The sequence below is a fragment of the Heterocephalus glaber genome, unplaced genomic scaffold (assembly GCF_053883595.1).
Source record: "Heterocephalus glaber isolate CG9 unplaced genomic scaffold, H.glaber_assembly_v1.0 deba00000942, whole genome shotgun sequence".
NCBI lineage: Eukaryota > Metazoa > Chordata > Mammalia > Rodentia > Bathyergidae > Heterocephalus > Heterocephalus glaber.
In genome coordinates, this window is record NW_028258174.1 from 225,223 (window position 1) to 252,195 (window position 26,973).

The window sequence follows — 26,973 nt, forward strand, 5'->3', positions numbered from 1 at the left end:
TTTTGAGGAAAGTTCCCAGTTCACTTGAATCTATGCAAATCTGATCCTAGCCATTTGAACTTGACAGGATTCGGTGATTTTTGAAATTCATATTTCAGTTATTCAAGTAAATGAATAGTGTCATTTGGTTATTTGATGTGATTTTTTAAAAAAGATTGGTCTTTTGAGAAACTGCTTCTGGGTATCAATACTAAAATGAAAACACTGGCTAAAATCATAAAAGCAGGAAAATTAATTTCAGGGCATTTTAAGCCTCTCCCACTTCCTGGGCTCACAAGGCTTCAGAAGATGAGAATTGTTCTCTGATGTCACTGTTCTCTGAAAGCTGATCCATTTAAATCCATATGGTGGACATCTTTGACTAACACACTGCTTACATTTTTCAATGTTTCAGAAAATGGAATTTTTCCCCTTTAATCCTCAAAAACAAACTCAAATAAATTGTTTGACCCACCTGCAGTTTCCTTGGAGGAACATAACTTTTTGATTCAATCCATAATTTCCTCATATTCTACAACCTACGTATTATCCCATTTTACTTTTAAATCCAAATGATTGTTACTGTCTTTGATTCTCAGCTGGGACAATAGAGGACATTTTGTTTTTGTTGTTCTTATTGCTATATATCATAAAAATACAGGAAAGAAACTTATTTCTTCAATTCTCTGCTGTAATCTACAACTTTGTTAATTCAATAATGAGTCAATATGGTGCCATAGATATTGAAAATCCAGAAACTTTTAGATTTTATAAGCCTCCACCAAGGAGAAAAATCTCTACCTGCTGAACAATGAAAACCATGGCAAGGAAACAGTATGAGTTTTACTGGTCTCAGACAGAGGTGTCTGGAGGCATGGCAGGCTAAAAGGAGAGATTTGTGATAGAATTGCTGTTGGCTGAAGAAGCCCTGACACAGTGTCCAAGCAAAGGGTAGTCAACAGGCAGTTTGTGAACCAGACTTCTTTTGATCTCTGTCTCTTCCCCATACAGTTACAATCTGGTATTTCCATGATAGCATTGCTTCCTTCAATTCAACTTCCAGCTCAGCTTCCATCCTATGCCAACACCTTTTACTCTTTGCAAGTATCTTTCTTACCCATACACGTCATGTACAAAGGACACAAACCATTACAGTATTTTTAGACTGAAAACAAGATCCAGTTGTATGAATATATAATGTTACCATGTGTTAATGAATTCTTGGTTCATGCTCTGTTCATCCATGAAGATGGAATATTTGCACTCAAGCTATTTGCTACACATCATGTGAGACCTGATCATGCCTCATACAATCTGTGAAGCCTCTGACATACATGGCCCTTTACTATAGTCAGGCTACCAACTCAACGTCAAGGAGCTGAAACTGTTCCTAAAAATAGCTTTTTCTCATTTCCATTCTCAAGTAGGTGATCAAAACAAGAGAGGTGGTAGCACGCATACTGACCGAATAAGTGTCAAAAAAGGATGGGCAGAGCTGGAAACTGCCTCATGTGCTGACATAATTATTCCCATAAAACCCTCTTACATCCAGATTTTTATTTTTAACAAATTATGGAATACCTACATATAACAACTCAAAAAGATCACATTTATGTCAATAAAACATGACTATACCTTCAAATACTTCCTTTTAGCATCACTCACTGTTCAAATCTATGGGCCCCCAGTAAATTCTGAGTAAAGAGTTTTGGACTGAGTATGTGCACATCCATAAAGGTTACATTGGTTTTTATATATACTTACTCTCTGTCTGACTCTGCCACTGTCGCTTAAGAAACATTATGTTGAAATGAAATGATGTTTTATGGGGTGAGTCCTCTTATGAAAGGGTAGCCTTGTTTTGATGTAAGTAGACTCAGCATAACCTGAACATTGGTTAGCAAAGTTTGTGTTGAATATTGTTCACATTCAATGTTGGGAAGAATATTTCCTCATAGAACATGATTTATTTTGATCTCTAGTCATTTTATTCCCAGGTCCTGTTCTGTTTTATGTGTTAAAAATTCCCAGCTTAAATAGTAAATCTAACAATTACTGATTGTGTCATATAAATAGAGATGTTTAAGGTTATAGAGTTCCTTAATGTTTTAATAATACTGAAATACTTTGGATGAGTTTGCTTTGCTTCTCAAAAAAGTGTAATAAGGCCAACTCTACATTTAAAAGAGGAAATGATTCAAGTTTTAGTGCCAGATGCCCTCCAATGAGAATTTAAGAACAAGGCTCTCTTCTGTGACTTAGATAATGATGAGAATCCTTCAGTAAATTTCCAAGACTACTTCTCCTAGAGACTCAATTAGGTAAACCCCATATTAAATGCCAAAGGTGTGCAAGGTAGGATGTGAATTCCTTAAAAGTCATACTGGATAAAAATCTTTAAAATGTCTCTCTACCCTGAAAGAGCTTACAGCAAAGTTGAGGACAAAAATTGAATCATGATTTCTACAGTTTGGATGTGGTTTGTCCTCCAAGGGCTCATGTTCAGGAATTTGGCCCCCAGTGTAATGGTATGAGAGGTGGTGAAACCTGTAAGAAGTGATGCCTTCTAAATGATGACTAGGTCACTGGAATGTCCCCTCAGAGGGGATTAATGTAGTTATCCTGGAGGGACCCCAGGACCTCAATTAATTTCCACAAAAGTAGGTTGTTATAAAAAGAGCAAGACTAGCTATTGACCCTAGTCTCTGCCTTCCTGTCTAGCTATGTGATCTCCTGCTCACCAGAGCCACAGAAGCAAGTACAATGCTTTGAGAGATCCAGAACGAATTTACCCAGCCTCAGGTATCTTGTTATAGCAATGGAAAATTTACTCGTACAAGCTTTTAATCAAGCTAAATAAAAATATACTATTTCAATAACAGATCTAAATAAAGAAGTAGTGGCTCTCACAGGCTGTCCATGGTTAATTGCCAAGGGAGTTTTATATGCAGGAAGTGCTTAGACCTTGGAGGGTAAGTTTCAGAAGGCATTTTTTAAGACTGGCAGAATGTAGAGACAAAACAAACCCACCCAGATCCCTATAGATTTTGAGGTCAGGCAGGTATGAGTTCAGCCCCACCTCAGATGATCTGGGGCAAGTCCCTTTTCAGCTACTCAGAATAAAATAGAAATAATAAACTTAGCCCTTTGAGTTTTTCTGACCGGTAGATAAAAGCTATCTAACGCTATTCTTAGTAGAGAGTCACAGATAAATTAGCATTTATTATATATCATATTAGTTACTGATTTGCCTTTAACTTTATTGTCTGTTTATTCTAGTCAAAAAGTAAACTTCTGGAGGGTAGAGATCTAGTATTAATTTCCCACTGTATCTATAGTATCTATATTATTATCTGGCACACAATAAATACCAAGTGCATATATTTGCAATGAAAAAAATCAATGAATAATTAATTTAATGTCAAAAGGTACCGTAGTCATATTATTGGCCAACAGTGTATTTTTCTTATTTCTTCCTATCTCTCTCCATTTTCTTCAACCTTGTAAAAAAACAAAAGATATTGTAACCAATAGGCTAAGTTCCAAATAAATGAGATCATTTGAAGCTTTAAAGTTGTCCTTATGAGTTATGGCCACTAGAACTTGAACTATTTGCCTTGAGCAGAGTAGAAAATGTAATGGGGAAAAAGCTTGTCTTCCCATTTATTTCTCTCCTGTCCTCTCATTCCTGTTAGCCTCTGGTCATGCCTGGGCCCTTTGTGTTCTTCTCACCCATCGGTATCTAAAAACAAACTTAATTAATTAATTAAAACAACAACAACAACAACTTTAGACAAATTGTGGGGAGGAAAAAATGTTTTTCCAGACAGACCTTCTAACTCCTATGGACAGCAGGTTAGAATGATGCCTTCCCCTTTCTCTAGCCCACCTCAATTCCCTATTTCTCAGGCCAGGAACAGTGAGTTAGCCAACAACACATGCCAAGTGAAGCATAGGGATTAGTAGGTACTGTGTTTTCCATGACACCAGGTCAAGTGACAAAGGCTTTCTGCTGTGAAGTCATTTGTCATTATGCAAAAGCCCCTATCATTTCCATCAGGGACAGGCTTATTTTGATCTAATTTTCTGTTCCATGACAATTTTGTCATCTAAACTAAACTTGGTTTGTTTTAAGAATGTGGACCTGAGTTTACGTCACTAACCCTGGGAGGGAAGGCTCAACAACTAACATTTTATCATCTCCTGTTGGTATGTGATCAGCTAAAAAATCTCATAAAGTCTTATTTGCAGGAAGTGGTCTCTTTTATAGCTTCCCATTTGGTAGTATGTTTGTTACTAATGAAGAGGGGCGGTAAAGAAAGTCACAAAATGTCAACTCTGAAGTATCCTCCCAGATTGCAGATTGTTGACAGTTCGTTGTATTCTTCACATGTGACACAAAGCTCTGATCCATGGTCACTTTTCACCCCTCAGATTAAACCTTGTCCCTAGACCTGCAAAGTCCATTATTGCCAAAGAAAAGCCAGAATTACTGAATGTTTTCCTTTCTTTTGACTTATAATGTACGTCATCAACCACGTAAAAGAAAAGAGCAATGTGCAAAGTATTGTCTGGGGTTTCTCACTCCTTCTAAGATATTTTCATAGTGAGTTGTCAGTTTAAAAATTGTTTCATCAGAGGATTTTGATGTTCTTATGTGAGATGTTCCAGAGCTTCAAATAAATAAAATCCAAATATCTCAAGAACATCTTGTGGGAAGGTTGGTTAGAAAACTTAGTTGTTTTTGTTTTAAATGTGAAAAACATTACAGAATTTATATAAAGCTCTCTTTGGACTTTGTGTAAATTCTTGCTATATATTATATAGGCAATGTACTATATATTATACTTGCATATATATATAATATATATATTATATAGGCAATGTACTATATATTATACATGCGCGTATATATATATATATATAATATATATGTATATTTTGTTGGGTTTTTTTAATAGTAGGCAAGATCCTGGTATGAACAGAATTCACCTTGAAAGTTTCCAGCAAAGACAGTTTTATAAATGGCTACTTACAGAGGTGTGGTCAGAGTAAAGGAACAAAGAAAAAATGTTGAAGCACCTAGAGCCTAGCCACAGTGAGAAGCTGTTACTACATTTAGGCCTAAAAGACAAGAGGAGGAAATAATGCTATTTGAATCCAGTGAAACCTAGTAGAGACTATAGCCATCGCCAAAGACCTACCCAAACAAGGCAAGGACCCATGAAGAAATAGTCTGATTGCTCTTGTCTTTCCAACTCTGATCTCATGCCAGAGCTCGCTGGCCAAACTGAACTGGAAGCCAGTGACAAGGGAACTTCCATGATACCGTCCATAGGGGTCATGTCCCAGGTGGTAGAGCAGGTTGGAGAAGGGCAGAATATTAATCTACTCAGTATAGCATTCTTAACATGCAATGATTTTGCTTGTTTTTTAAACCAATATTTATGATTCATTTGCAGTCATTTATTCAAGCTCTCTTCTTATTCGGACCTCCTTTTTGACTCTGATTTGAATTGTATTCTGAACTCTGAACAGACCTTCTCCCTGTGCAATGTAAACTCTTCTCTATTAGGATTAATCCTGATCTCTATTAACCAAATAAAATTTAAAATTATGAAAACTCTGAAGGTACTCCTTCACCCTTACGAATTTTTAAGTTCATAATCATTTGGCTTGCTACAGTTTCATTCTTTAAAGGACATTGAAGCATTTTACTTTCGTTATCTCATAGATCTTTACCATATCTCTGTCGGGAAGCTATCTTAGTATAGTACCTAGTACAGTAACACTTGAAAATAGATGCTTAATAAATGTTTGTATATGGGATGATCACCATCAAATGCCCCTTGTGCAGACAGATAGGAGAGCTCATACAGAAAAGTTAAGCAACTTAGCCAATATCTCATGGAGTGCCATTAGGAATAAAAGCCAAGCCTATTCTAGGTCTCCTCTTGTTCCAAATGAATTTTTGGACTGTTTTCTCAAGGTCCATGAAGTATGCTGCTGGGATTTCAATTGGGATTGCACTGAATCTATATAACGGTTTTGGAAGTATGGCCATTTTCACTATGTTCATTCTTCCTACCCAGGAACAGGGAATGTCTTTCCATTTTCTGATATCATCTTCAATCTCTCTTTTCAGAGGGCCATAATTTTCAGAGAAGAGGTCTTTGATTTTTTTTGTTAGGCTGATTCCTAGGTATTTCAGTTTTTTGGATGCTATTGTGAAAGGAATTATTTGCCCTATTTCTCTCTCAGTGAGTCTGTTGTTTGTGTAGAGGAAAGCTATTGATTTTTGTGTGTTGACCTTGTATGCAGCTACTTTACTTAATTTGGTTATTAAGTCTAGAAGACTTTTGGTGGAGTTCTTGGGGTCTCCTACATGCAGTATCATGTCATGTGAAAATAATGACAATTTGACTTCTTCATTTCCTATCTTTATTCCTTTTATTTCTTTCTCTTGTCTAATTTCCGTGGCTAATGTCTCCAAAACTATATTGAACAGGAGTGGTTATAGTGGATATTCTTGTCATGTTCCTGATTTTAGAGTGAAGGATATTGGCTGTTGGTTTTTCATAGATGGCTTTTATCAGATTGAGGTAGATACCATCTATTCCAATTTTTGTAGAGTTTTTATCATAAATGCATGTTGGATTTTGTCAAATGATTTTTCTGCATCTATGGAGATAATCATATGGTTTTTGTCCTTGGCTCTATTGATATAGTGTATTACATTGATTGATTTGCATATGTTGAACCACTCCTGCATCCCTGGGATGACTCCTGCTTGATCAGGGTGTATGATCTTCTTGTTGATCTTCTGCATTCTGTGTGCCAGTATCTTATTAAGGATTTTTGCATCTATGTTCATTAGTGAGATCAGCCTATCACTCTCTTTTTCGGTTGGGTCTTTCTCTGCTTTGGGGATCAAGGTGATGCTTGCTTCCAGGAATGAATTTGGGAGTATTGCTTCCCTATCAATTTCATTGAAGAGTTTAAACATTAGTGGCAGTAATTCCTCTCTAAATGTCTTGTATATTTCAGCAGTGAAGCCATCAGGACCTGGGCTTTTCTTAGTTGGTAAGTTTTTAATTACGTTTTCAATTCATCAGTTGCTATTGGGTTGTTTACAATTTTTAGATCTTCTTCATTCAACTTTGGTAATTCATATGTATCTAGGAATCAGTCAATTACTTCTATGTTTTCTATCTTATTGGTGTACAGGTTCTCAAAGTAGGTATTGATGATCCTCTGGGTTTCTGCTGGGTCCATTGTAATTTCACCCTTTTCATTCCTAATTGCATGGGTTTGGCCCTTTTCTTTCCTTTTTCTGATAAGGTTAGCTAAGGGTTTGTTCATTTTGTTTATTCTTTCGAAGAACCAACTCTTGGCTTCATTGATTTTTTGTACCGTTCTCTTAGTCTCTATTGCATTGATTTCTGCTGTGATCTTTATAATTTCCTCCCTGGTATGAGCTTTGGGTTTTTCCTGCTCTTCTTGTTCTAGAAGCTTGAGGTCCAGCATCAGGTTGTTTAATTGGGCTCGCTCTGTTTTCCTAATATGAGTATTCACTGCTATGAAATTCCCTCATAACAAAGACTGCTTTCATTGTATCCCATAGATTTGATATGTTGTATTGTCATTGTCACTTAATTGAAGGAACTGTCTGATTTCTTCTTTAATTTCCTCTGTGACCCACTGGTTATTCAGAAGTGTGTTGTTCAATTTCCATGTGTTTATGAAATTTTTGCGGTTTCTTTTGCTATTGATCTCCAATTTCATCGCACTATGGTCTGACAATATACAGGGGATAACTTCAATTTCTTTGCTCTTACTTAAATATGTTCTATAAGCGAGTGTGTGGTCTATTTTGAAGAACAAACTGGGTGCAGCTGAAAAGAATATGTATTCTGATTTTGTGGGGTGAAACACTCGGTAAACATCTGTTAAACTCATTTGTTCAAGAGTTTGATTGAGTTCTACTATTTCATTACTTATTTTTTGTCTAGTTGATCTATCTATTTGTGACAGTGGGGTATTGCAGTCCCCCACTGCTATTGTATTAGTGTTTATTGGATTTTTCATGTCCATTAGTATTTGTTTCATATAGTTGGGTGCACTAGTGTTTGGTGCATAGATATTTATGATTGTCATCTCTTCCTTTTGGATTGTTCTCTTTACAAGGATGTAGTGTCCTTCTTTATCTCTCTTAATCAATATTGGTTTTTAAATACACATGATTTGCAAAGAAGATAGCTATTCCTGCTTTTTTGGGGGGGTTTCTTGTCGCATGAAGTATTGTTTTCCACCTTTTAACTTTCAGTCTATAAGTTTCTTTTTGAATTAAGTGGGTTTCTTGTATCCAGCATATTGTTGGATCTTGCTTCTTGACCCATTCTGCCAGTCTATTTCTTTTGATTGGTGAATTGAGATCATTAACATTGATGGTTATAATTAAAACATATTGACTTATCATTGTCATGACTTTTTCTTTTTGTTGGATTCTCCCCCTTTGCATTTAATTGCTTGTCATGCCCAATGGATTCGTTCTGCTGGGCTTCCTGGGGTTGTGATTCTCATTGTCTTTTCCTATGATATTGTTTAAAAATTTTTGGAGTGCTGGTTTGGTATTCATGAAGTTCCTAAGGTGTTCTTTGTCATGAAAGTATCTTATTTCTCCATCAATTTTGAAAGATAGTTTTGGAGGGTACATCAGTCTGGGTTGGAGGCTGTTTTCCTTTAGGGCTAAGAATATGTCACTCCAAGGTCTTCTTGCCTTGAGGGTTTGCATTGAGAAGTCTGCTGTGATTCTGATGGACTTTCCTTTGTACGTGATTTGTTTCTTTTCTCTAAGTGCTTGTAGAATTTTGTTCTTCCATTGGGTTTCTGGAATCTTAACAATTATATGCCTATGTGTAGATTTTTTTTGATCAAGTCTAGTTGGAATCCTATATGCCTTACTTATCTGTATGTCAAGTTCTTTTCCCCTCCTTGGGATGTTTTCTGCCATTACTTCTGTAAATACTTTTTTCGTGTCATCTGCACTCTCTCCTGTTTCTTCATTGACTCCAATCAGTGTTATGTTATATTCTTCCTTGCATCGTCTAGCAGCTGCTGGATTGATTTCTCGTGGTCCCTTACAATTTTATAGCAATTTTTCTTTTCCTGGTCACTAATTGCAATCTTATCTTCTATATCTGAAATTCTTTCCTCACATTGGCTCATTCTGCTGCATAACCTTTCAATGGAGTTGTTAATCATCTGGAAATCTGTTTGCCTCTGTTTTATGGATTCCATTTGTTTCCTAAGTTGGGATTCCATCATGTTCCTCAGCTCCTCTCTAGATTTATTAGTCATGTCTTGCACTATGGGCACAATCTCTGCTGTTATCTGAGAAATTATTTCTGATTTCATTTTTTCCAGATCCTCTTTTGTTGCCAGGTCAAGGAGTCCAGGTAGTTGAGTATCATCGCATTCCATCTCATTTCCCTTTGGGGTTGCTGTAGGCCATCTGGTAGTCTGGTTTTGAGGCTTGTTTACATGTCTTCTCATTTCAAATTGGAGGGGGGATGCTGCTGGCACCCAAACAGGTCACCTCCTCCGTGCTGGGAGCAGTGGTACATTAGTCCGGAAGCCTCCTCCTCTTCACTGGGAGCCATGGCACATTGACCCAGAAGCCTCCTCCTCTGCCCTGGGAGAGGTGGCATGTCACCTGGGAAGCCTCCTCATCTCTACAGCCTATTTCTAAATTACAACTCCTACCACTCTCTTCTTTGCCACCTATACCCAGAATAGATTTTCTTAGCAGGGCTTTACCTCTCAGGACTTGACTCAAATGACACTTCTTTTGATATTACCAATGACTCCACCCTTTTTATATCATCGTAGTATGATACCCTAGCATGATCACCTAATAGACACCCTAGCATGATCAAAATTATTGCATGGCCCCCATTGGGTAGAGTTCATGTTTATACTACTTCCTGAATGGAGAATAAGGTAAGAATCTTCAATTTACTCAAAACCATGGTTACTTATCCAACCTCAACATTCCTCTTACACCCAGAAAAGGAAGCACCCAGGATTTAAAGACCCCAGGTTGGCCCTCCTCCAGAGGTGTCCTTCCACATGAAATGAGAAGTCCACAGAAACAAGGAGAGGTGTCCACCATATTTTGTGTTTTCCCAGATACTTCTAAAGTATGCTCTGCTTACCCGGAACCCAAGAATTCCCTACACTAATAGCGGGACTGCACTTTCAAGGATTGCACAAGTCTTTTCCCTATATCTGTTCTCCAGAAAAGGCCCCAAGTGGGTGATATACTCACTCATAGGCCCAAAATGTGGCCTCAGTTCATTATTTCAAGAGGCTCATGGACAGAGCTGGTGTATACAGACTGGATTGTTCACAAGTACACACACAAAGTGCCTAGAGATGTAGGTCAGAACCAAGACTAGGAAGAAATAGGTAGGCTGAGAGCTGGGTGCCAGGACATCAGGGAGTGTTCCTAAAGTTGAACATGGACTACCAGGTAGTTATAAAGGTACATTTATCATGGTGGGAGGATGGAACATCACATATGAGCTTCACTTTGTACAGTACTTTAGTTTGGACTTCTACAAATGTCAGGAGGCTGATGTCATCTAACATAGTATGAGTCATGTAGGTGGTATTTAATGCATGACTGAGGATAGGTTCAAGGAAAAAGGTGAAATTATTGAGGTTCAAGAAAAATAACTGGTATATGAATAAGAGAACATAATAGAAAACATTAATTATAAATGAATTACCAAAGTAACTAATGTATTTTCTATATACAAAGAAATCAAAATTGAAAATTTTTTCTAGGATGGTGTTATTTACTAAATAAATAATCAATTTCTTTAAGGTCTTATATGAATTTTCCAGCATTCTTTGTATTTACAAAATATAATACTTATCTTAAAAGTGCTGCAAATGACATATGATCAAAAAATACAGCAAATACTTATATTTAAAAATATTTATCACAGTAAAAAACATACTGCTATTAATCTCCCTCAGAACATTTCTTCACTTTAATCACACTTATCCCATGATTCTTAGCACTCTCTGAAGCAATTCTGGAAGTTTTTTACTGTGAGTCTCTAATTATATTATCATGGCTGCCTTGATATTTGGAATCCATTTCAAATGTTTATCTTTCATGATCATTTTGACTTTGGGGAAGATCCAGAAGTCATATGCCATGTCCAGGTGAAAACATACTGTAATGTTTTAACAAGCCTGCTTTTCCATCAGATGGTGTTTGAAGCAGCATTCATAGTATTTCTTTTTTTTTTTTTGTCAGCATAAATTTCCTTTACTTTTGCATTTATGGTAGGATTTTGTTTTGAGGTTTTCCTTATCAAATGAGTATAAAGTTTTCAAGTCATTTAAGATGAAAATGGACATGTGGAAATTAACTTAAAATTAATTTTCTTCTTCTGTAAAGTCTACCTCTTCATCTTCATCATCTTCTGCATGTTGATCCTTTCTTAATCAACAGGTAGATACCTGTCCTGTTCCAGATACACCCTTAGCTGACAGTGATCTCTGAAGAGGTGACTTTGAATTTGCTTTTTACAATATCTAAATGAGATGGATAATCTAGTGGATGCAGAGAATTTCGGAAAACCACTGAATCTTTATCCTCATCAATCTTTTGTATATTTTGGTAGGCAGCAGTGTAGACCTCTAAAGCTTTGCCATGAAATAACATTTCGATTGTGATAAATTCTGAAAATATATTCTTGTATCCTTCATTTTCTGCTTTTTGAAATTGTCATTAGTTTCCTCCAGATGACGAGTTCAGGTAACATCTGCTGAAGCTATGTGTAATTCGGCTTCTGCCTGTGAAATTACATGTCGATCAGATGGGTTTTGTTGCCGGGTTCTTTCTAACTGAGTTAACTGCTTAGCTTCTCTATTCCTTGCTGTTAACGCTGCTTTGAGATCATCCCGTTTCAGTTTTACAGTTGCTCCATAAGCTTTCAGTGGTTCAACCACTTTGGCGTCAAGTCTTTCAACCTCTGCTTGTCGATAATCCTGAAGTTTGGCAAACTCATCAGTGAAATTTTTCAGGCCTTGCTTTAAATTTGGGGTCTCTGTAGAGGCATACATGTTAATTTCATTCACCAGGAGGTCTGCTTTGTCTCGCAGTCTGGCAGTTTTCCCACACATAAGCAGCGAAGATTTGGCACAGCTCCACAAAATGCTTCTCTACATTTGTGACAGCATCTTGCAGTTTTCTGGTTTGAGCGGCCCGGCTTTCCAGGGTGCACCTTAACATCTTGCCTCGCAAATGGCCAGGAGCCAGGGGCTGGAGCCCAACGACTGGGGGGCTCCCAGGCGCCCTACGCGTGCTGGGCGCGAGCCACACTCCCATAGTATTTCTTATCACATCTGGTAAAGACACTCAGGAAAGAGGACTTCCAGAACTGCTTCAGAAAATAATAAGAATGACAGAATAACTGTGTTTGAAGTGAGGGGGAGTATTGTGAGGGGGATTAATGGCAATATTTATTTTACTGTAATAAATTTAAACATTCACCATATATTTGACCACATATCATAGATGGGTTAAGAATGAAGTCAAATAAAACATGAGTCAGATAGCAAACACAATTGTGGGAGTTGCATTCTATTTAGAGAGGAAGAATTAGTAAAAGAATTAGTAAAAGCTAGTAACAAATTTTTATGGAACCAGAATGTCAGGTCTCTGCCACTTCAAATGACCTCTTTATCCTTCATAGGTAGATAAGATTGTTACTACAAGGAAGAAGAATATTTGTCTTCCAGACAGAACTTTAAATATGCTTACCATAAATATGATGATTTTTTTTCTGAGGTGTTAATAATCAATGGCTCACCAAACTGAGTAACCAAGACTTCTTACCTCTTATCTTTGCTACAAAGATAATGCTTTTATTGCCAAATAAGTTTGTGTTGCAAATAAATGCCAAAAATTCAGACTAAAATATATGTAAGCATATCCTTATATAGTGTATTTGTGCATGTTTATATATATGATGGTAAAGACTCAAGGTAACAGTATCGATAAATAGATAGATAGATATTTAACCTATAAAGTCAACTGAGAAACATCTTTTAAATGACTTGTCTGTACCTAGCATTTGTCACATCATGCTAAGTATAGAGAATAGGGCACACCGGGGCAAGTGGGGTGGGATGTCACTCAGAAATGCCAATTGCTTATCATAAACAGACCCTGTGATTAGATATGTTGTTTGAGGGTATATCATTTAATTCTCACCAAATCAGTGTATGTACTATTCCCATTTTTAAGATAGGAAACTAGAGGATTAGGAGAACAGTCCAGTGAAAGGGTTATCCTTTTGAGCAGCTACCAGTAGAACCATCTCAAAGGGACTTAAAACATTTTGAAATAAATCAGGAATGTGTTATCTGTTAACTCAGAATAATTTTATTGCATGCTTTTTTTTATAACTCATGATGGTACCACTTCTGCTTAGCACATGTATTAATCTCTCATTTGAATTTAATCACATGACAAGAGATGGTTCAGATGATGGAGAGATTTCTGGTTCCTTGATGGGTTGAATTCAATAAAATCAATATTCTCAGTGCAGTGATTTGTGATGCAATTGAAGATTTTTATGATTCTGTGGAAGGAGGTTACAAGGTGGGAGATAGAAGCTATGAAAAAATTAAGTGGTTCTGCCAAAAAGGGAAATTTCAAGAAGTTTAAGGCCTGAGAACAGGGTGTCAGAACCAAGAAGGTTGAACCCTGAAAGGCAAGGGAAAGAGAGATAAGACTTGGGCAAAGTCATTTCTGAAGGGGCTTTCTCAAGAAATATGTTGTTCAATCTGTAGTGTGGCCTCCTCCTCCATGCAGTCTCTGTCTACGTGGGTCATCAATGCTTTTGATTTGGAAGATTTGGAGTCAGAGGGCAATCAGATGGATATAGTGTTAAAACAAAGAAATGCTGAAATTTTGTCATTAGGAAAATCAGTTTCTCTACACCCTCACTAAATAAAGACAAATACGTAAAGATGAGCAGTTTCAAGGGGCAGGTGGTCATCATCCTGTGAGGCCCTGACATCTCTGACAGGTCTTACCTTTTGTGAAATAACCAACTCAGGCAGGCGGCCAAGAGCAGAGGGGGTCCACCCCTGACCTATGGTTTCTTTTACCACACAACACCCCCTGTGTCATGGGAACAATTTTGAACTGGGAGAGGACAAACCTAGTTTTACGTCTCTGCTACTAAGGCTTAAATTAGCCTTTAAATTAGCCTGGAGTCTAAATTAGCCTTTCTGGGTCTGCTTCCCCAAACTATGAATTATGAATAATCAAATCTTTTCACTCTACCACAGGTCAACTTTGAGAATCAAATGAGATAACAAATGATAAAATATTTTGCAGACTATACAGAGTTTGAAATAATTGGGCCAGCCAACCCAATTGGAATATATCTGAATAATCATGAATATACTTGCCCTGAATAAGGAGTCCAGGTTCAGCAGTAATTGATGTTACCAAAGAGCATTAGTCATTTTTATTAAGTGATTAATGGCATTTACTTACTCCAAATTACCAGAATACAAAACAAAACATACCAGCACACACAAGTCCCTCATAGGTTTAACAAACAACAAATGAAAGAATCTGAGAAGCCAGGTATGGTGCTATAATCCTGCCACTCATGGAGGATGAGACAGAAGGATCACACGTTCAAGCTCAGCAGGGGCAACTTAGCCATGTAGTGAGACCTTGCCTCAAAAAATAAAAAGAGTCTAGAGATTTAGCTCAACACAAAGACCCAAAATTCAATCCCAGTACTGGGGGGAGAAAAAGCCCTATGGATTAGGCCTCTTGTTTTTATAGTGAGCATTGAAGTTTAGTCATGTGACTTTTAAATTTCTTTTTGTGTATGTGTGTGTGACCCAATTTGACTAGAATGGGCAAAAAAGGTGAGATTTACTAGAGTATTTAGTTTGAAGTTCATTGGCTGGTGCCCTTTCTTCCAATAATGCTGAGTATTCTGGGGGTCATTTTAAACAATTAAAATGGCAAATACAATAAATGTTTTCTTCTACATCCTAGGTAAGAAGGGTTGAGTTTGGTGTCCTGACCTCATGACAAGAGGTCCTCAGTCTTATTATTGTTCCCATCCTGATGCCTGCAGATCTAGTGTAATCTGTCTTGGCCTGGATCACCATGGTATAAACTCTTTCTTTGCTTTTTTGATTTTCCAGGTATATAAAATATAGTTCTAACCTAGTTTTTATTCCTGAAGATACAGGGGAGCTGTGACTATCAGCACAAACTTATTTTGGGGTTATTTCCACTCATTCATTTTTTTCCCACAGGCATGAGAGCCTATTGAGTCAAACTAATAACTAGGCTGTTTCTCTTCCTTGACAGTAATAAAGCAAAAAATAAAAGCAATTAAACAGTAAGAGGTACAGAGAAGCTTTATGTAACATTGTGATTTTTGAAGTTAAGGGTGCTCGTCTTTAAATCCTAGGAGATATTAGTGCCAGGGAAACCTACATTTATGTGTCCCATAGGCATATATTTCTCTAATAGACAATTTCAGAATTTAGAAAAATTATGCTTGCCCTAAAATGTACAAGTGATAAATGAATCAGCTTGTGATCCTTCTCCTGAGGATGTATTTGTCATAAGAAAGGATTTGTATTACACCATCATCAGTTTCAGTTATAGTTATAGTTTCAGTTATAGTACCCAGTGACATTTTTACTAACCTTCTAATTGAAACAATGCTGAGCAACTGTCAATTGGAATGTTTTTTAAAGACTAGAGAACAATCATCAACCTGTTTCCAAAGCAGTGCACTGAGGACTTAAAGGGCATACCAATACACCCATTGGAGAATGTGATCTGAGACGACAAGGATGGGATTTTCTTCCTTTTGCATCTTTCATGAGGCTGATTCAGTGCTGAAAAATGTAAGATGTCAATAAATGCTAACTTGGATTGAATCAAGATTGCCAAGGGAGGCAAGACAAAAAGCAAAAAGTCAGGATAACAAATGAGAAGCAGGGGATTATAGAACTAAGGAAGACAGAAACCAAACTACTCTTTAAATAACAGGAACAAAAGAATCCATCAAAAGTCGTCTTTAGTGAGCCATTTGGACAAATTCCTTATCCTACTGATCTCCCTCCTTAGCAGTTCTCCTGGTACTATTGATCTTGATCAACTATTAAACTCTGATCCATCCTTTCAACCCTACTTTAAAATCATCTCTCCTAGCAAGGCTTTCTTAATCTTCCCAGACATAACGAATTGCTTCCTTCCTAGCGGAGTTTGTACCCACTTTGCACTTTGTCCTTAACTGTTTCAGCACTTAGCTTCTTATACGTTTATGGTTTGTTTACATATCTGTCTCTTCCCTTCTCCAGATCCAGAGTATAATTTTCTTGAATATCTAACATTGTTTTTCCTGTTATCTGTGTCTAATATCTATGTAGCCCTAACCCAGCCCCTGGTCCACAGGAAGTGCTCAATAAACATTTACTGAACCTTGCCCAGAGTAGCTTCCATTTGTTTCATTAGATGCATCAAAATGCAAAAGGAGCTTCTTGAATGCTTTCTCGAACCCCAAGAAGATTATTTCTCAACAGCAAGAAAAGAAGCAGGTTATGAATGCCTTACATAAGCATCATTCTTATCTAAATGTAGAAGCCACAACCCAGTACACTTACTGGATCACATCCCTCTGGAACAAACAAAGTCACTAGACATTCACAATAGGAAAGTTCTTTCAAAAGACTCACTGTCCTTGCTTCATGTCAGGATTTGAGGTGGGATTACTCTCTATGCTGCTTTCTCAAAGGCCTGGTTTAATCTGGCTTTAAAATAACCACTATGGAGAGGGTTCCATGAATTCCCTAAGATGTCCATCTCCAGAATTAGTAGACTTCTAGGGATCTCTTGTACAAATAAACAATGTGTGATACTGAAACAGGGCTAGGTCACTTTGGTATTTCTTTGTGTAAGGCTTAGCTGAAACATAGCTGGACTTGGAATATGTTTATACAAACTAACTAATCCTACTAGATCATCATGACCTGCAATTACCCTGTTATTCCCAGCTAGTACTTAGTTTGTGCCAAATGAGGCCACAGTTTCATAATGAGAAAGACTTTCCATTAAAGAGAAAGGAGGACCCCTGCATTGCTTCCCCTTCACTGAAGCATCCCTTGCCTTCTCATATTTAGCATTTCCACTATCCATGACAAAGAAATGATATGAAGGGCACCAACATCCAACGAGCTTCTTTTCTGAACATGAAAGAAAGCTTCTCTGTTATCAGTTGGATCAGATTGAGAAACTGAACTGGAACACTATCTCAGATTTTTGTCTGTTATGGTTTGAGTCTTAAATGTCCCTCAAAATCTCATGTGTTGAAAGCTTGTTACCCAGGTGATGGCGTTGCTAGGAGACGGTGGAACCTTTAGCAGGTGGGACCTAGTGGAGGGAAGTTAGGTCATTAGGGGCATTATCTTGAATGGGATATTGGGACCTCAATCCTTTCTTTTCTCTTTTAGCCTCTTGGGCCATAAGGTGAGTAGTTTCCTTCACCATGTATTCCTAGCTATGATTTACAGCTTTGCCACAGGTTTTCCCACAAGTAACAGGGCCAAGTCACCATGGACTTAATCCTCTGAAACTCTGAGCCCAAATAAATGTTTCATCCTTTTAAGTTGATGTTGTCAGGTATTTTGTCACAGGGGCTGAAAGCTGACTAATACAGTGGCAGCCATATTGCTTAAATAGGACCTTATGATTTAAGGTGTTTCACTCCATGATAACTTTAGTTACTACATAGTTCATTTAAAAATATTAATACAGTGATATTCTGAGAGGTTTACAAGGTTGCACTTTGAGCTCATGAAATACTTTAAAATACCCTGCATTTGGAATCTGATAGAGCCTCAAATATATTTTCCTCAAATGTCTCTTGTAAATGTTTAAACAGCCTGAGTATTCTAGGGGGATATTAATCCATATGTTTTTTATTCATTTACACTCATACTATTACAATCCTATAAGAACTAGCTGATGTTCAAGAAACCAGTTAAACTTTAAAATAATCTTTGTAAAGTCTTTCTTCTTAACAACAGGAAGATGTGTTTGCCAAAAAACAATGAACTCAAACACTAGAAAATCTGGTGTTTAATTCAAAACTAACCTAGGAGGTTTAAAAGAGCTATAAATTTGGTGAGTGAATTGAGTTTAGTTTCCATATACTATATTTCCATATGCCATGCTGTTACTTGGTGTGTACATACTTATTTCACACATGCTAATGTGTAGTGTTAACTGGAAATTCAGAGCCAGTTGGCAGGTTAGGTTGGAAGAGGGTGCTAATGAGGTCAAGATTCTAGGATGGGTCTTCCTGAGCATGGGTGCCATTTCTCTTAAAGAAACCACTTGCCATTAATGAGCTTAGTGGCCTTGGGCTACTCTGAATCAGGCCAATCTAACAAGTTTTTTTGAGGCCTACAAAGCACTGGAACTGTATTTAGCCCTGGAGCTACCGCAAGGGCTCCAACATGGTCTCTACACTAAAGGAGAACACAGTCCACCAGGAGAAACAAACAAGCATACAAGGACAGCAGTGTAATTCAGAAAAGATGTAGAACTTCCAATCCTTAGGTTCAAGGAAGGCTTCATGTAACAGGCTTCTCTCCGTCTTTCAAGCCTAACACAAGCATGTCCTTCTTTTATGCAGAGTTCCCTGGACAAATACTGTATAGCCATTTCTTTCTCTATAAGAATAGCCATCCACAGAGAAAAATTTAAAAAAATTTGTAGAGGTTATGTAGGATTATACTAGGTTTGGAGAGAGAGTATACTGGAAAGAGGAATAAGGAGAAGAGAATTGGAAGGAAAAGCCCATGGATGAAAGAATAGCAGGAAATTAGGCTGGGGAGGTAGAAAAATAGGAAGTACCTCTTGAAGATTTTACACGCTCTATAGAAGAGCTTGGGTAGCATTTGATAGCCTATGGTGCATTATTGAGGATTTTATGAAGAACTGGATGTGTGTTGTAGCAAAACCAATTTGGTAGACTGGTTGGATTAGAAAGAAATGAGTCTGAGAGTAGTGAGACCAATTGGAAACCTACAGCAACTCTTTAAGCAGGGATCAAGGATGACTTTAATATGAGCAGTCACCGGGAATATGGGAAGGAGAAGGTAGATCCAAGGTACGGTTAGAAGGCTAAGTCAGTAAGTCTTGAAGAATGATTGAATTCTAGGTAATGAAAAGAAAAAAACTTGTTTCTCCTTTGGAAACTAGGAATCTAAGTGGCGGTGAAAGGAGACAAGGTAGGTTATGGTGTAACCATTCAATATGAGCAATGTGGGAGAAAATCCAGGATTGAGTGAGAGAAAATGGAAGGACTTCAATTTCAATTGCTTGTGGCCATCTGTGGGGAAACAAGATATAGATATAAGATGCTAGAGATATGGCAAAGGATGGAGATAGGGATAGCAATAGAGATAGAAATGGGAATGAGGATAAAGACGGATGGAGATGGGTGTGGGGCTGAAAATGGAAATGGAGACAAAGGTAGATATCCATCATGCAGACAGCGTGAGAAGAGAAAAGGAATGAAGCAGGAAAATACTCAAGGATCCCAGCATTTGAAAGATGGACAGAGAAAGTTGATTCAACAAAAATTTTGAGAAAGAATGGAGAGATAAAAGGTAAAGCAAGAGAAGGTGCTGGCAGGGAAGACAAAGGAGGGAAAAGAGTTAGCCAGTCATGTCAGATACCACAGGAAGACCAAGAGAAAAATGAACTGAGAAGAATCCACTGTATTTGTAATCAGTGGGTAATCAATGACTTTGCTGAGACCAGGTATTGGAAGCAAAGACCAGTGTTCAGAGGAATGAGGGAATAGAGGTAAGGGGTGAACTATGTCTATTGTTGAGAGGTTGAGGACAATAGAAATATGGTGAAATTGGACAACAAAATGTAGGGGGTTTTCCTTTTGTATAGATTGGGCAAGATTTAGAAATGTTTACAGATAAAGGAAAGAAACCCTGTGAGAAGGAAAGAGTAAATACAGTGTTCCCAAGAAGGAGAGGACAACTGCAATAGGGAGCCAGCTAAAGAGCCCAACACTTCAGCCACACATGATACATTTATCAGTTTTTGGAGTAAAGTATTTGTGGTATTTTCATGTTGAAATGTTTTCTACATTATTCACCTAAAATTTTTTCCATTTCTCGACTTAAAAACATCCTCATACTTTGTTTTTAGATAGAAGGCCAATTCCTTGTGAAATGATGCATAATCAGGAGGAATGACTGTGATGTAGTAAAGAATCTGGGGAGCCATAGGCAATCAGGTTGGAATTCTAGCTCTGCCACTTATAGATTTTCTTGCTTCTCTGGGTCTCATTTCTTTATCCAACTTACTCATGAGTGTTCCTGGAAAGTCAAATGAGACAAGGTCTTCAAACCCTGCTGGTAAACTAGTACAAGATGGTGTTAGCAGTTTTGTTAAGTTTCCTGGCACATAGCTACCTGATCTTCTGTTTTACTCCCAAGATTCTTTTGTTTTCAAAGAAGTAATACATTGGCATAAAGCCCTTGAATGGTACTCAACAGAGATAAGAGCATGATAAAACTTTACGCCCATCAAGTCTCCTCCCTTGCATGTCCCTTTCTCAAAAAGTCACCTCAAAAGTCACCAGACACTGTGCTGCCTCTGGGGTCCATTTTACACACCTTCTGAAGCTTCTCATCCACCTGAAAGGAACGCTTATGTCTCCTCAGACCCCGGTTCTTATCTGCTATTGCAATGAAACTCATATATTTAGCTAATTGTCACTCTAGAAGTGACTGATAATTTAAATGATTACTCCTTCTCAAAATACTTGGAGTTTAGTACAGCATAAGTCTTTGGCCAATTAATGAACACTCTACTGGTGTAGTATCAGGTAATATGCTAAGCAGGTTGTCACACTGAAACGTAAATGGAATTTAAGTTTGGTATAGTCAAGATGACCAATGTTTTCCATCACAGATGAGAAACCAAAGCTGAATGTTCCTTGGGAGTGTTCTCTGTTAGAAATCTCATTATTCATATTCACATTCACTGTTTGTTTATATCACAGCCTTTCCTAAAAAGGACTTGAGTCAGCTTACAATAAAGTATTTATATATAAAAGTTTAATAAAATCAAAACAAAAAATCAAGAATATAGAAGGGAAATATATAGAAAATGTTTCAAATGCAGGAAAATAAAAAACAAATGTTTATGGTTGGAAAACAGTGTATCTACACACAAAACAGTGAAATTGGACCATTATCTTACATGATACACAAAAATCAACTTAAAGTGAATTAAAGATTCAGGTACAAAACCTAAAACTATAAAACTCCTAGAAGAAAACAGGAGAAAATCTTTATGACATTGGTCTTAGCAATATTTTCTTGGATAGGATACTAAAAGCCCAAATAACCATTTAAGTTCCATTTAATTTAAATGCTAGTTTTGGTCAAGAGAGCTTCCCTGAGCAGAAATCTGCGTGCAAGTTTAATAGCTGCCACCCCTTATCAGGGTATGCTAAAATCAACAATTAGTAGTCATCTATCATTGGTGATAGTTTTACCAAATGTTTACTAGAACATGAAAAACACTAATTTATTTTCAGATTTCGATATCTTTGTCCTCAGTGTTTGATTCCTGTTATCTATTAGTTTACTACAGGATTCCACTTCTATATACCAGTATTTAAACTGGTAGAGTACAATAATATAAGATGTACAAATGAAAAAAGATTCACAAGTGCAGAAGCTTCAGCAAAGTAAGAGCCCAAAGGTCAGCATCCATGCCTAGTAGAGGCTCTGCCTTCTGTAAAACACTTTTCTGGGTTCCAAATACCTGCCCCAACTCCCGCCATCATGTCTCATCTCAGCACATGCTCATTACACTAAAGAATATACCTGTGAGTTGTACCTATCATTTCCACTCATATCTCATTGGCCAGATTGAATCACATGACTAGGCTTACTTGTTAGCAACACAAAACATCATTTTTAGAAAGCAATAGACATTAGTAAGAAGCTAAAATTACCAATATAGAATTGAACTGTGTTTTTTTTTCCTGGGACATCAGGAAGCTCAAAGTTAAATCTGTAACATTTATATATATATATATATATATATATTATATGTTACATTAACATAACATTAACATATATATATATATTCCACCAAAAATGTATACAAAAGAAAAACTTGTATAAATATTTTACTACCAAATTTATCGAGACATTGTGAGATTAATACAAGTTACCTTTGGTCTCTACAATTACAAGAGGTGGTCAAAATGGTGGCCATGAGTTTCCAGACATTTATTAGTATGGTGAACTGCTGAAATGGGTATACACTTTTTTGGTGGACTTACTCGCTTTCTATATATACACATACACACAGAGATATATATGTGATATTGTGAATTATGCCACAGAAAACACTGGAGTACAGATATCTCTTCAATATTCTTATTTCAATACTTTTGGATATACACCCAAAAGTGAGATTGCCTCCATTGCTGTTTTTCATAATGGCCACACTAATTTCCATTTCCATTAATAGTGTACAATTCTTTTAATTTCTCTATATTCTTAAAACTATTTGTTATCTTTTTTAAAAAAATTCTAGCTATCCTAACAATTGTGAGGTGATTGATTCTTTGATTTATATTTCCCTGGCAATTAGTGGTGTTGATCATTTTTTTCATATACTTATCAGCTGTTTTACATATTCTTTAAAGAAAAGTCTACTAAGGTTCTTTGCCAATTTTTTAAAACCAGGTAATTTTATTTTCTGCTACTGAGTTTCAGGAGTTCTTTATATATTTTGGATATTAACTTCTTAAAGGATATATGGTTTGTAAATATATTTTTCCCATTCTGCAGACTGTCCTTTTAACTGTTGTTTCCTTTGCTATGTAGAAGCTTTTTAGTTTAAGTTTTAGTTCTTTTTAGTTCTATATTTTCATTTTTTGCCCCTACCTTTTCTTCTCTTTGGTTTGTTTTGCAGATCTCTGTTCAGGGAGGTTAGGTTCTCCTGCCTGAAGTCTGAATCTAAATTGAATGAAAATCTTCTCATTCACAGTTTTTTGTTTTTTTTTTTTTTTTTGGGACTTTTAGTGTCTCATCCAAGAAACCAATCATCATTTTGTCAGCTAGAAAAGGTCACAAAGCTTTTCTCCCATGTTTTCTTCCAGGAGTTTTTTTTTTTTTTTTTTTGAGGGTTTATATTTAAAGGTTTAATTCATTTTGAAAAATACAACTGACTTTGTACCACAAAATACACAGAGAGATGACTACGACCTCAAGCCTTCCTCAGAACTTAATACTAAGTGTTCCCTATTAGACAATAGGGCAACTCCTGAGGTACAGATTAAGGGTGCTACCTTCTCACTCCAGCCTATTGTTTCATTGGTCTCCAGAAAGTCTGTAACAATATGGGTGAAAGAGGTATGCTGAGCATGGTGACCAGGAAATGAAAGAACAGAATCTTCTAGCTTGAGATTTATGAGTAGATGAGATCTTTGGCAATGATTACTGGCATCTGGACCTCACAGCAAGCAAGTAGATCAGAAGTCTATTAGGTTTTAAGGGAATTGTATTACCCAAGAAACCACAATCCTGACCTGTAAAATCTTGTATCTAACTCAACCTTAAAGTAATCCCCAGCCTCCTAAACCTTCACCAGCAGGGAGTGGATTATACCCACTTCGTATGTAGACCTGAAAAATAAAAGACAAAGGAAATTCCTCCAAAGGGCCAAGGAGGGGAATACACAAAAGGAATGTTCCAGGTAATGTATATAGATCTAACCAAGGGGTTTCTGTACTTCCAGGGCATAGAGACTACAATTCCTGCCTGGTGGGGTTGATAACTGTTTTGGACTAGTGCCTGCTGCATGTTCACTTTTCTGAATGGGAGATTTATTGTGGTTATCCAGAATAAAATGGTCCTAAAGCTTCCTTTATTGTGGTATTTTGGGTGGTAGGTGAGGCTGAAGGTAAGTTGCCTTGCTTTCTAGGTCACCACATCACCGGAGTTATATATAGACTTGATGGAGAGGATTGTCCATTATCCAGATTCTGGACTTTAAGGCTGTTGGAGAATGCCCTTTGTATGGGAAGAAGGGTGCATGTGTGTATTTGAGTGGCCAGAGGGGGAAATTCTGGTAAAACTGATTATTCATCAATATCTATTCCCCATTTTCCCTAATAGTCATGCTATACTCATCCTCCTTTATATCTAGGAATGGCCCAGAGACTAATTTCCGGCATGAGACAGAGTGGAAGTAACTCAGCAAGCCATTACTGTGATCACTTTATCTTTTCATTTGAAAAAAATCATTCCAAGTTCAAAGATAGAAGTTAAATATTGAGGATGGCAGCACTTCTTACTAGTTCCAGACCAATTATCTATAGAATGTTACCTAAAATAAAAATAAATTTTCACCTTCTTAAGACATTATATTTTGGGGTATCTTTGTTACAGTGGCTTATGGTATCATAGTCTATTTACTAAAAATGAAGAAAACTATCAGTCTCTTAAGAAAATACCTTGCCTCTCAGCATTCTCCCAGAAAAAAATGTTCAAATGGAGTCCTATATCAAGTATTTTTTGGACAGTATCCTTGAACAACATTTCAAAAGAAATCCAAGACAGTTTGTACATAGCCATCTTCTGCTTTCTCTCCTCTTTTTTTAAGTGTTAAAAAATCAAAGGTATGACTTTAAAAAGCAGCTCAGTGAAAGCAGTTCTTTAAGAGTTTCCACTATAGTACTTCACATATAGTCTTTTTGAGGAAAAATAAAACTGTTGGGTTTTTTTTGGTACCAGGGATCGAACTCAGGACCTTGTGCTTGCGAGGCAGGTGGCGGCACCACTGAGCTAAATCCCCGGCCCAGAGGAAAAATAAAACTTAATTCAAAGAAAAACCTTAAAACCTATCATACACTGAGTGTTCCCCAGACTAACCAACTAAAACTCTCCAGTAAACTCTAGCCATGACAACAGGGTCTAGAAGGTGTGTTTTTGATGTCACTTTGGAGGTCTGCAGAGTGGGTAGGGAGGTAATATTCTATTAGGAAACCAGGAAAACATGACCAGTGCTCTTTTGTGCATTTAGTCTAACCCCACCTCGCTTGAAATAGACTGAAGAGTTTCCGGTATACCATTATTCAGGGATTTCCTGGTGATGGACTCATGCACAGGCACCAAAGCTTCTTCCGCTGTGGACTTCTTCGCACCGGAGGCACTGCACTCCACTATGGGGCCACAAGAAGTGGGCCCCATGCTTCTTTCATCTTTTCAACATAAATCGCCATATGCTAGGCAGTGACAGAGAAAGCATAATTGCTCACTTTTGGAGCACTGGTGCTTGGCATGTGGCTACCCAAATAAACCTTCTAGAGTTGAGCAATTTTAATAGAATTTAGAGTGCATATTTTAGTAAATAAAACAAAATTTAATCTAGTGGTTCATTGAATTCTAAATCTCTAACATGAATTAGTCTAATATTGATTAAGAAAAATATGCCAGAGGTTCTGGTTGATCTTTGCTTATGGGTACTAGTAGCCTCCAGTTCTAGACCATAGCAGGACATAGCTGGTTCAAGCTGGGACTATTTTGAAAACAGGTATTACTAGGACACCTGCTTTGCCCACAGAGTTCTGCCCTATAACCAAACCTGGATATCAGACCTTCTGGATATCAGAATATATTGGTTTGCTCTGTGGATTTATTGTGACACTGATTTTGGTTTCAACCTTACATTGAGCTCCATTTTTTGCTTGCATATTTGATGTCTGATAATTAGCTTCTTTGGGCTTCTATTGCCTGACAATCCTAAAATCACGGCCAAGAGACTCTTTCCTTCCCATGGTTCTGCATAGCGTAAGTGCACCTAACCACTCTTATCAGTTCATGTTAACTGAAAAAGATGGACACATAACCACACTCATAGTATTAGTATGTGTATGTATGTATTAAATCAGGAACATGAGAGTGTAGATAATTTTTATTTTCTTCATAGTACATATTTTTATTTTTGAAAGAAACTCACAGTATGTACATATTCAGAAAAATAACTTAAAATAACTCCCTCCAATGTACCAGAATTTTATAACACAGGATTGGGCTAACTAACATTAACAAAACTCAGTGGTCTGGCTAGTTTTAGCACCTTTAAAAATATGACAACCAGGCATTCTGTGTTTCCAGACGTGAGGAAACATTACACACATGATCTTGTTTTCCCCATGCCTGAAAAAAACTCCCTAAATGTGGATCAATCAAACCTCATGATGTAATTGCCAGCTTACAAGAAATACAAGGATTAGAAGACTATGTTAAAATATCCTTGTAAGAGGCAATGTAGGAGTATTCTGTAGGATATGGTACCTCATTTCTTCTACAGAAAATAAAAACACTAAAAAGTGAAAAATTACATAAAAAGGAGGGTAATATAAGAGTTTAAAAGGGCTTGTAAGAGTTAACAAACAAATGCAATGCGTGGATCTAGTTTAGAATGTATTTCAAATAAACAAAGTATAGTGATGTTTTTTAAAAAATTAATTTTACTGGTACATTTTAGGTATGCAATAAAATGACATTCATCATTGGAAATTTGCACCTTTACATAATCTCTCTTGGTTCTTATTTTTTCTCCATTCCCCCACCCTCCCTTCAGCCCCTCCATCCCTCCCTATTTACAAAGACTTTGTTTCCATTTTTTCACTTTCTCATATTAATTCCATTCCCTTCCTTCCTTTCCCCTACCCCTCACACTTCCCCTCCCCCTTTGCCCCTTTTCTTCCTATTTCACATTATGTATTATACCTTTTAGTCTTTATTTACACTTTCAGTTTCTCACACTAGAGAAACTATTTGGTATTTACACGTGTG

At 37.0% G+C, this 26,973-nt stretch overlaps 1 long non-coding RNA gene and 1 pseudogene across 2 annotated transcripts in view; one reads left to right on the forward strand and one right to left on the reverse strand.

Annotated features, from left to right (window-relative positions):
- Positions 1 to 26,973, forward strand: part of LOC147828686 (uncharacterized) — a 121,395-nt gene that overhangs the window by 10,926 nt on the left and 83,496 nt on the right. The window lies entirely within an intron of this gene.
- LOC101709308 (CBY1-interacting BAR domain-containing protein 1 pseudogene) lies at positions 11,385 to 12,292 on the reverse strand (annotated as a pseudogene).